We start from the raw sequence: 12,114 nt of genomic DNA, 5'->3' as shown, positions 1-12,114 counted from the left end.
TGACGAATACAAATTTCTGTCAAAATGCGAAACTCGCCCTGTATATTATTAAACAATGGGAGCAGACACTTTTCAATGGTCATTTGTTATTCCCCATATGGGGCCTCTATACGAGGCAGGAGTATGTACAGTTCCTCATGACACCCTGTATGAAGCAGGTACGATATTCCTTGCAGAGAGCACAAAGGTTGCAAGGGCTGCAAATTTTGGCTCACTGCACTACAGAGTACTGAGAGAGGTATGGAATAATATGACCGCATCTTAAAATATAACGACGTATTGAGATGTCCAGAAGCGCTTACAATAAGATTAAAGCAATAATATGCAATGAAAAAAAATGGGAATATAAATTAGTAATATATAGGTCTGGATCCCGCGTATGAAAAAAAAGTTGATTAATAGCAAGCTGAAAATTTGTTAATAGCTTAAGGGTGTCTAGTCGGACAAACTTTGATATATGGGAACACTGGAACAGGGGAAGTTTTAATTGTGGAACAGGTTAAAAATTTGGAACGGTCAGACCACGAAAATGGCGCATGTATTTTGTCCGACAGAACAGACTTAAACTCTCCGAAGAGATTAAACTCTCATGCAAAAATCAGACTGCTATTTATCACCAAATGGGTGTTTTCATGAGTGGAACATGTAGAATATGTCAAATGACAGGAATTATGACAGGTGATAAATAGCAGTCTAATTTTTGCATGAGAGTTTAATCTCTGTTCGGAGAGTTTAAGTCTGATCTATCGGACAAAATAAATGTGCCGTTTTCGTTGTGTGACCGTTCCAAATTTTTAACCTGTTCCGCAATTAAAACTGCCCCTGTTACAGTGTTCCCATATATCAAAATTTGTTCGACTAGAAATTCTTAAGCTATTAACAAATTTTCAGCTTGCTATTAATCAACTTTTTTTTCATATGCGGGATCCAGACCTAATAGTATTGAGACGCTACGTATTATCTGTCCTTTTAAATGGAGTTGAAATCTGAACAATTACGGATGCAACTGAAAAAAGACTTGCTAGCTTTCAGGTATTTTGATATTTACGAATGTGAAAATATGGACACAAACTGTAACAAACCAGAAAATTTTTAGGAGGACGAAAAAGAAGAAATAGTCAACACTATGATGAAAATAAAAAAAGCTACTTTGCTCACATACTAAGGAATAATCAAAATGAGCTAATGCAATTGGTTATGCAAGGGGAGACGTGGAAAAGTCAGAGAGAAAGTAAGATATTTCGTGATGATTGTCAATATTCTTAAAGGACGAGCCACTCTAAGATAAAGAAAAACGCAGGCAGAACCACATACAAAGGTGTTTGCCCATGTGCTTTACATAAAAAATAATATCTAAAGGTTAAGTGCTCATAACCTCTGAATTAAGTAGACCAGATACTTCCATTAGGATTAGGAATAAAGTATGTATGGTGTATTCCACCAATATACGACTGTTTTGGATCATCGCGACAACGAATATTTTAGTGTGCAACATAAGAAGTACGAAAGTATTTTGATCTAATATTTACTCCAATAAACAACAATATAATTTGCAATTTGCTTTCGTTCTTTATATTTTGCACAGTAAAATATTCGTTGTCGCAATAATCCAAGAGGGTCGTATATTCGTGGAATGGGGTCTGTTGAGACGCTACGTATTCTCTGTCCTTTTAGATGAAGTTGAAGTCGACGTGCAATTACGGATGCAACTGAAAAAAGACTTGCTAGCTTTGAGGTGAGGTGATATTGAAGAATGTGAAAATATGGACACAACCTGTAACAAACCAGAAAACCTTTAGGAAAACAAAAAAAAGGAAATACTCAACACTATGATGAAAATAAAAAAAGCTACTTTGCTCACATACTACGGAATAATCAAAATGAGCTAATACAATTGATTATGCAAGGGGAGACGTGGAAAAGTCAGAGAGAAAGTAAGATATTTCGTGATGATTGTCAATATTCTTAAGGAGGGGGTATGGTTTGAAATATTTAAATTTTTTTATTATTTCAAATAAAAGTGCATACTTTCAAGAATACTCTCTGAAAATTTCAAAATAATCCGAGTAAAATTACCAGAGATACAGGGTGTTGAATATCCCTACCTTCGACTCGCTTTGCCGCGGCTTCGCGCCAGCACGCCGGAGCGTAGTAAGAAACGTTAAACAACTGTTCGCTTTCTCTTTTGTAGATTACTCCCCAATTTAAAAAACATATTCCAATGTTCATCACTTTACGATTTGGCAGACAAATAAGAAGATGAAGATGCAGTTGTCAAAACTTTAAACGCATTTTTCTCAAAACTGCTTTTTCAAATGCGGTGGACATTGTAACTGAAAAACTACTCAGCCGATCTATCTGATATTTTGCACATATTTTCTTTAGATATTTCGTGAGGTAACAACGTCAAGATATTTTTCGTTTTGTGCTTATTTTTTGTTCAACAATATTAAATCTGTTGATTTTCACAAAATTTTTATCAAAAATTTCGTATTTTTAATTTTTGAGTGATACCAAAAATTCAAAAATCATTAAAAATAAAAAAAAACTCGACGTTGTTACCTCGTGAAACTCATAAGCTAATAAAATCTTTTTGAATTTTTTTTTCGTATAATCCAGTGATGAGTTCTGATGTCCACCGCAAAATCCATTTTTTTTTGAGCTGCCTGCCAAAATTTGTCGCCAATGGCTTATTTTTCAATATTTTGGATTTAATTTTTTCTTAAATATTCTTTGAATTGTACTTAATGTGTTTATTTAATTTAAAAATAAAATAATTCTACCATAGTTTCGAAAAAAATTCACAAAAATGTGCTTGATATGTTGATTTCAAACCATACCCCCTCCTTAAAGGACGAGCCACTCTAAGATAAAGAAAAACGCAGGCAGAACCACATACAAAAGTGTTTGCTCATGTGATTTACATAAAAAATAATATCTAAAGGTTAAGTGCTCATAACTTCTGAATTAAGTAGACCAGATACTTCCATTAGGATTAGGAGTAAAGTATGTATGGTGTATTCCACCAATATACGACTGTTTTGGATCATCGCGACAACGAATATTTTAGTGTGCAACATAAGAAGTACGAAAATATTTTGATCTAATAATTACTCCAATAAACAACAATATAATTTGCAATTTGCTTTCGTTCTTCATATTTTGCACAGTAAAATATTCGTTGTCGCGATAATCCAAGAGGATCGTATATTCGTGAAATGGGGTATGTTGAGACGCTACGTATTCTCTGTCCTTTTAGATGGAGTTGAAGTCGACGAGCAATTACGGATGCAACTGAAAAAAGACTTGCTAGCTTTGAGGTGAGGTGATATTGAAGAATGTGAAAATATGGACACAACCTGTAACAAACCAGAAAATCTTTAGGAAAACAAAAAAAAAAAGGAAATACTCAACACTATGATGAAAATAAAAAAGCTACTTTGCTCACATACTACGGAATAATCAAAATGAGCTAATACAATTGGTTATGCAAGGGGAGACGTGGAAAAGTCAGAGAGAAAGTAAGACATTTCGTGATGATTGTCAATGTTCTTAAAGGACGAGCCACTCTAAGATGAAGAAAAACGGAAGCAGAAGCATAACAATTTTTTCAGAACCTGTGAAAAGCCAGCGAAAAACTAGAGTAAAAACAAAAAAGTAATTATAATGCGTTTTTGAATATTGCTTTTGTTTTTGTTATCATGCTACACTATTAATCACCTTCACATCAGGGGCGTAGCTACCGCCGTATCAGCCGTATCAATTATACGGGGCCCCCGACATTCAGGGGCCCCAACGCGGCATGTCGAAACAAAATTCCATTCAAAAAATTGAACAAAATATTCTGCAATTATTTCACTATTCAAACGCTTTGACACAGTGTACACATATTGTTGGGATATCGACATTTTCGTGTAATGGATTCTTTATTATAAACTATATTTATGTAAATATAGTAATGAAACACAGACTTACTCACAATCATTTAATTATACTTTGACGACCGGTTTCGATCTCTACAATATACAGATCATCTTCAGGTCGGCGTTACAAGTAGTTAAATGCTACAATAAGAGAAAACTTGTGTTAGACCAGTGTCTGATTGAAGAGATGTTAATAGAAAGCCAAATTTAAAAATTTTTTTATAAAATTTTTTTGAAATAAAGGTTTGCAACTGTTGACATTTCAGAATATTGGTATATACAAAGTCAAACCTATGAGTAAAAATGCTCATAGGCATGTATGTGCAAATGGGTGCATACAGTTTGAATTTGTTGAGATTAAAATTTTTTTAACCATTAAAAAACAAAATAAACATAAACTGACTTAAATATGCTTCCAAATTCAAAGTAGTCATAATAAAAGAGATAGTAGTATTGTTCTAATCTACTTACATGCCGTTACAAGGATTGCGTTGCAACTTAGTTGTTGTCATATTAGTACGTCCAAATTATGCTAATTGGTTTGTTGGGATAGTGATAGGGTAAACAGACATGTTACGTAGGTTAAAACACAGTAAGATTTCAAATTTGGAATTGATCCTGAAGGAAGATGCGTATGTGAAACGGGTGATGTTTTGTTCGAATGGAGAAAGACAATGCTCCAGGAGTTGCGTATTAATTGTAGCAAAGTATGAAATGTTATTCTAGGATCTTGTACAAATGTGATGGTCTAGGCTCGTAGATGTTATACGATGCGGGCAGAGGTCAAAGTATAGGACATGACAAATAGGAAATTGTTGTCATAAATTAATACAATTTAAGATATGTTGTTCTCAGTAAATTAACTGAGGGATGTCATAAGTATAATAATATCATAATATTATGAAGTAGTAAGTGCCATACACTATGAAACTATGGAGTGTATAGAAATAAAGGGAAACTAGTTAGTTAAATGAAAAAATTATTATCAAAACATCGGTTAAGAAACTGTAAATTGAAAAATTTCAAAAAGGTAAGAAATTGATAAAATTAAAGAATATTTTGTTTGAGCTATTGTATAATGGGATATGTACAAAGAAAAAGAAAGAAACGAAATCTTAATGGAAGGGTGTAGGCACTTACTTGAGAATAGTTTTTAACTAAATAAATAAATTAACACATAACACATAGGGTTTAAAAGCACAAAGACATAACAATTATTGGTAAAAGGTTTTTTAAGGGAGGTAGCACTACATTTCCCCAATTACTATTTAACTTAGTTTTTACTTCCTAAATTGAAGTCTAGTTTTTGTGTTTTCAAGAGGGAATATTGACAGTGTAGACAGATGTAGGTTATCTGAAATGTCAAAACACTTCTTCTCAAATGTTGTACAGTAATTGCCTATTTTAATTAAATCTCTTAGTAACATAAAGTATACAGCATTTTCAAATTTTACAAAAAAGATAGTTGTTAATTTATAGCATTAATAACAAAATCTAAACTATATGTGTAACCACTATTGTGAAAAAATGTTGTAACAATAATAAAAGTACATGATTAAAAGATAACAGATGTATTATTCTACATTAGTATTCAAGTAGAGAAGAATTAAAGTAGAGAAGAAGTGTTGAGTTTAAGTGTAAGTAGGCAGTGCATAATCTAACGTACAAGCATATCACCTGTTGCATAATTGTAGATGAGTAAGATAAATTGATTAGCCTAGTCTATTTAAATTTAGTAAATGAAAACAGATATAAAACGTGAAAGTTATAACAAAGAAAAAGAAAAAGAAAAATAAAAGAAAGTTGGTTGGTAGTATTGTTAATATTGCAGTCGTGGCAATGCCACGTCAACGAGGTCAAAGGAAGCGGAATGTTTAATGACAGGTGTGTAGAGGGAGGTAGGGGGGGGTTTTAATTTAAAAGAGAACCTAAAGTTTGTTTAAATCCTATTTGTATTTAAGTATTGGTGCCAACCAACTTCCTCATGCGCCATAAATGGTAAGTTATAAATTTAAAGTATTTAATAGATTAAAAGGTTTTGATAACTTGTACAAAATGATCATGCACTTCCATATCGGAACTTATTAAATTTATAAAGCTATAATATAAAATGTGTAGTCTTAGTGAATTACAAATAATTTAGGGTGACATTTTTATATTGAGAAACACGTGTTTAATGTTTAAGAATATTGCACTGATCAGACTCCGTATTAAATGTTCAAACGGTCAGGCAACTATGAGATATTAACAGAATGAGCTCAAATGCCACACCAGCAAATTTTCTGACATTTTAAAAAAGTTGTAGGTTACATTTTTATATCACCACGTGGAGAAGTGCAGATGGTAATTGATTGTCCAGTAATGAAGCTAAGATGGGAAAATTGGCTGTGTACTTAGCTACAAAATCATCAAATTCTACAGGAAACGAACAATGGAGAATGGATTTGAATAAAATTAAAATTAGCGGGATTTTGGAAATTAAGAGTGAGTAGTTGTTGTAACTTTTTAAAAAATTTTGTAAGAGTGTGTATAAGATTGTGAGTTGGAACTATGGAGTAGTTTGAATGAAAAGGCGGGTACGATAACTGCTGTTGGTGTATGTATATTGAAAGATAGATTTGAAATAAAATTTTTTAGATTTTGCAGGTTTGAACTTTTAATTAGATGTCGGGTTGTGTACTGTAGTAAGAGTGGGTTATTTTATAGTAAAACTGAATAAGCTGGTATAAATTCAAGCTCTAATTGGGCATTCAATGTATGTCTAGTAGGGTCCTTTAAAGATTTTAAAATCTCAAAATGTTCCAGGTTATTCAGGACGTGGCCCTTTTTGCAGATGTGAAGAATTTTGAAATCAATGTCAGGATTGAAATTATGGTTGGAGTTACGGATATGTTGGGAAAAATGAGATTGTCCAGATGTTGGGCGCTGTATGTATCTAAGATGTTCCTTCAATCTGGTGTCAAACGATCTAAAGGTTCTTCCGACGTAATATGACGAGCAGGTATGGCATTTAAGCTCATAAACTCCACAACACTCAGATCTATCACGACTGTCCTTGTTATTCAAGAAAACCAAACCTAAATTTGAATTAGTTCTAAAAGAAATATTACAGTAATCTTTAAAAATATGAGCTAATTTGTAAGAGAATTGACCTGTAAATGTTAATGATCTATATGGTTTTGGCTCCTGTTCGACTAGAATAGGCTGTGTATATACTCGATGTTCTAAAATTCTATTTGTTTTTTTGTGTAAAATTTTATTTACTAAGTCCACAGTATAACCATTATTAACTGCTATTTGTTGGATAATTTTTAATTCTTTGTTAAATGAAGTTGTAGTCAATGGGATAGAGACAAGCCTGTTGATGTAACTATAAAAAGCAGCCAGTTTATGTTGTATGGGGTGGTGTGAATCGGCAGGGATAACTGTACCTGTATGGGTTGGTTTTCTATAAATACCAAAGTCAATCGTTCCATTTCTGAGTGTCAATGTAAGATCTAAAAAGTTCAAACTCTTTGAGTCATTCTGAATCTCTAAAGTAAATTTAATAGTGTCATGTAAAGTATTGAGGAAATCTAAGAAATCGTGAAGAATGTCAATTGTGCCATTCCATATTATTAAAGTATCGTCAACATACCTAGCGTAAAATTTAATATAATCTGTAAATGGATTATTTTTCACTATTTTATTAGATTCCAAGTCATTTAGAAAAATATCAGCTAATATCGGTGAAAGAGGAGATCCCATAGCTAGTCCGTCCGGTTGCACATATGTGGTGTTGTTGAAATTAAAGAAATTCTGACTCAGACACAAATTCAAAAGCTCTGTATACTCAATAATTTGATTAGGATGGTAATTATTATTCCACAAGTCTAAAGCAACAATACTGATAACTTCTTGTGTTGGAATGTTAGTAAAGAGATTAGTTATGTCTAAGGAAATCAATAAATCTTCATTACTAAGATTAACTTCTGTAATTTTATTTGTCAAACTTAAGTTGTTAGAGACTACATAATCGAATTTATTGTTGTAAAAGGTTTTAAGGAATTTGTTTAAGTGAGAAGCTAATGCATGAGTGGGAGAATCAGTAAAGGATACCACTGGTCTGATTGGTATGTTTTCAAAGACATCAGTCTTGTGTATTTTCATGAGACCATAGAGTCTGGGAACGTTTGCTTTAGATGGTAAAAGTTTCTTTTTAGTAGTATTATCAAAAACTTCAGTGATTTTATTGATGGCTGTTCTAACTTTAGTAGTGAAAGTATTAATATTGACAGATTTTGTTAGAAATTGGTTATCTAGTATAAAATTAGTGACTTTTTGATGGTAGTCTTGGGTGTGTAAGACAACTACAGTGCTGCCTTTATCTGCTTTAGTGACTGTAAGGTTATTTTCACTAATTTTCTTATCAATTGATTTAATGGTGTCCTTATATTCATTGAGAGGGTTTCTGTGATAGCCCTTTCTGTTGTTACAAATAGCCTCCTTTTCTTTTTTCAGTAATACTTTCAAACTGCTCCTAATTTCTTCTGTGTTTTCCAGTGGTATTGATTGTAAGATACTTTCACTCTCAACTCCGAGTAGTTCTAGATTTCTAAGTTGTTGTTTTTTAGAAGATTGGGGGGGATTGAATTTGAAACCTTTTTGGAGTAGAGACAGTTCATTATTTGAAAATACTACGTTAGAGTAATTTATGAAAGGGGTATAGAATGTATGTTGCTCAGAGCCATCGAAAATGTTGTCTGGGTCAGAAGATATAGATGTATTAATACTATGAGTTTGATCAGGAAGATCACTAAGACTAGTATTGGTAGTAACGTTTAATAATCGTTCAGAAGTATACAAATCAGAATTTGTAAAATTAGAAGGTGTTACAATATAAGAGCCATTACTGTTACTATCCACCACAAGTTGGTCATTGTTAAGTTGTGAAAACACAGATTGATTTGACAAAATAATATTGTTATTTACTCTATGTGTTATAAATTTAAGTTTCTTGATCTTATCATGAAGTTTCCTATATTGTCTACTCCTATGAAAATTAATAGTCCCATGTAAATCACGCATACATTCATCAAACTCGAGCGCTGTCATTCTTCTATGTAAGCTATTGTAGATTGTCTTCAGTTGCAAGTCAATGGTGTAGATATGTTGGTATAGTTTCCGAATCTCATCCCTAATGATGGATCTACCCAGAATTTTTACTTGTTTAGCCTTCGTTGCATTGAAGTTAAGTTCTCTTAGTCTACCTCTAGCATAACTAGGCAGCAGGTTGAGACGTAAACATTCGTTGTTATAAAAGATCTTAGATTTTTGTAACATTTTCTTGATGTTCAGCTCCTTGTAACGGTGTAGCAAAGTTGCTAGTCTTGCATTATTCAAATATTGAATGGGTTGCATATGTGAGTCCATATTAAATATAGTAATGAAACACAGACTTACTCACAATCATTTAATTATACTTTGACGACCGGTTTCGATCTCTACAATATACAGATCATCTTCAGGTCGGCGTTACAAGTAGTTAAATGCTACAATAAGAGAAAACTTGTGTTAGACCAGTGTCTGATTGAAGAGATGTTAATAGAAAGCCAAATTTAAAAATTTTTTTATAAAATTTTTTTGAAATAAAGGTTTGCAACTGTTGACATTTCAGAATATTGGTATATACAAAGTCAAACCTATGAGTAAAAATGCTCATAGGCATGTATGTGCAAATGGGTGCATACAGTTTGAATTTGTTGAGATTAAAATTTTTTTAACCATTAAAAAACAAAATAAACATAAACTGACTTAAATATGCTTCCAAATTCAAAGTAGTCATAATAAAAGAGATAGTAGTATTGTTCTAATCTACTTACATGCCGTTACAAGGATTGCGTTGCAACTTAGTTGTTGTCATATTAGTACGTCCAAATTATGCTAATTGGTTTGTTGGGATAGTGATAGGGTAAACAGACATGTTACGTAGGTTAAAACACAGTAAGATTTCAAATTTGGAATTGATCCTGAAGGAAGATGCGTATGTGAAACGGGTGATGTTTTGTTCGAATGGAGAAAGACAATGCTCCAGGAGTTGCGTATTAATTGTAGCAAAGTATGAAATGTTATTCTAGGATCTTGTACAAATGTGATGGTCTAGGCTCGTAGATGTTATACGATGCGGGCAGAGGTCAAAGTATAGGACATGACAAATAGGAAATTGTTGTCATAAATTAATACAATTTAAGATATGTTGTTCTCAGTAAATTAACTGAGGGATGTCATAAGTATAATAATATCATAATATTATGAAGTAGTAAGTGCCATACACTATGAAACTATGGAGTGTATAGAAATAAAGGGAAACTAGTTAGTTAAATGAAAAAATTATTATCAAAACATCGGTTAAGAAACTGTAAATTGAAAAATTTCAAAAAGGTAAGAAATTGATAAAATTAAAGAATATTTTGTTTGAGCTATTGTATAATGGGATATGTACAAAGAAAAAGAAAGAAACGAAATCTTAATGGAAGGGTGTAGGCACTTACTTGAGAATAGTTTTTAACTAAATAAATAAATTAACACATAACACATAGGGTTTAAAAGCACAAAGACATAACAATTATTGGTAAAAGGTTTTTTAAGGGAGGTAGCACTACATTTCCCCAATTACTATTTAACTTAGTTTTTACTTCCTAAATTGAAGTCTAGTTTTTGTGTTTTCAAGAGGGAATATTGACAGTGTAGACAGATGTAGGTTATCTGAAATGTCAAAACACTTCTTCTCAAATGTTGTACAGTAATTGCCTATTTTAATTAAATCTCTTAGTAACATAAAGTATACAGCATTTTCAAATTTTACAAAAAAGATAGTTGTTAATTTATAGCATTAATAACAAAATCTAAACTATATGTGTAACCACTATTGTGAAAAAATGTTGTAACAATAATAAAAGTACATGATTAAAAGATAACAGATGTATTATTCTACATTAGTATTCAAGTAGAGAAGAATTAAAGTAGAGAAGAAGTGTTGAGTTTAAGTGTAAGTAGGCAGTGCATAATCTAACGTACAAGCATATCACCTGTTGCATAATTGTAGATGAGTAAGATAAATTGATTAGCCTAGTCTATTTAAATTTAGTAAATGAAAACAGATATAAAACGTGAAAGTTATAACAAAGAAAAAGAAAAAGAAAAATAAAAGAAAGTTGGTTGGTAGTATTGTTAATATTGCAGTCGTGGCAATGCCACGTCAACGAGGTCAAAGGAAGCGGAATGTTTAATGACAGGTGTGTAGAGGGAGGTAGGGGGGGGTTTTAATTTAAAAGAGAACCTAAAGTTTGTTTAAATCCTATTTGTATTTAAGTATTGGTGCCAACCAACTTCCTCATGCGCCATAAATGGTAAGTTATAAATTTAAAGTATTTAATAGATTAAAAGGTTTTGATAACTTGTACAAAATGATCATGCACTTCCATATCGGAACTTATTAAATTTATAAAGCTATAATATAAAATGTGTAGTCTTAGTGAATTACAAATAATTTAGGGTGACATTTTTATATTGAGAAACACGTGTTTAATGTTTAAGAATATTGCACTGATCAGACTCCGTATTAAATGTTCAAACGGTCAGGCAACTATGAGATATTAACAGAATGAGCTCAAATGCCACACCAGCAAATTTTCTGACATTTTAAAAAAGTTGTAGGTTACATTTTTATATCACCACGTGGAGAAGTGCAGATGGTAATTGATTGTCCAGTAATGAAGCTAAGATGGGAAAATTGGCTGTGTACTTAGCTACAAAATCATCAAATTCTACAGGAAACGAACAATGGAGAATGGATTTGAATAAAATTAAAATTAGCGGGATTTTGGAAATTAAGAGTGAGTAGTTGTTGTAACTTTTTAAAAAATTTTGTAAGAGTGTGTATAAGATTGTGAGTTGGAACTATGGAGTAGTTTGAATGAAAAGGCGGGTACGATAACTGCTGTTGGTGTATGTATATTGAAAGATAGATTTGAAATAAAATTTTTTAGATTTTGCAGGTTTGAACTTTTAATTAGATGTCGGGTTGTGTACTGTAGTAAGAGTGGGTTATTTTATAGTAAAACTGAATAAGCTGGTATAAATTCAAGCTCTAATTGGGCATTCAATGTATGTCTAGTAGGGTCCTTTAAAGATTTTAAAATCTCAAAATGTT

Source organism: Diabrotica virgifera, chromosome 7 (assembly GCF_917563875.1).
Source record: "Diabrotica virgifera virgifera chromosome 7, PGI_DIABVI_V3a".
NCBI classification, from domain to species: Eukaryota; Metazoa; Arthropoda; class Insecta; order Coleoptera; family Chrysomelidae; genus Diabrotica; species Diabrotica virgifera.
This window is presented reverse-complemented; position numbering follows the sequence as displayed.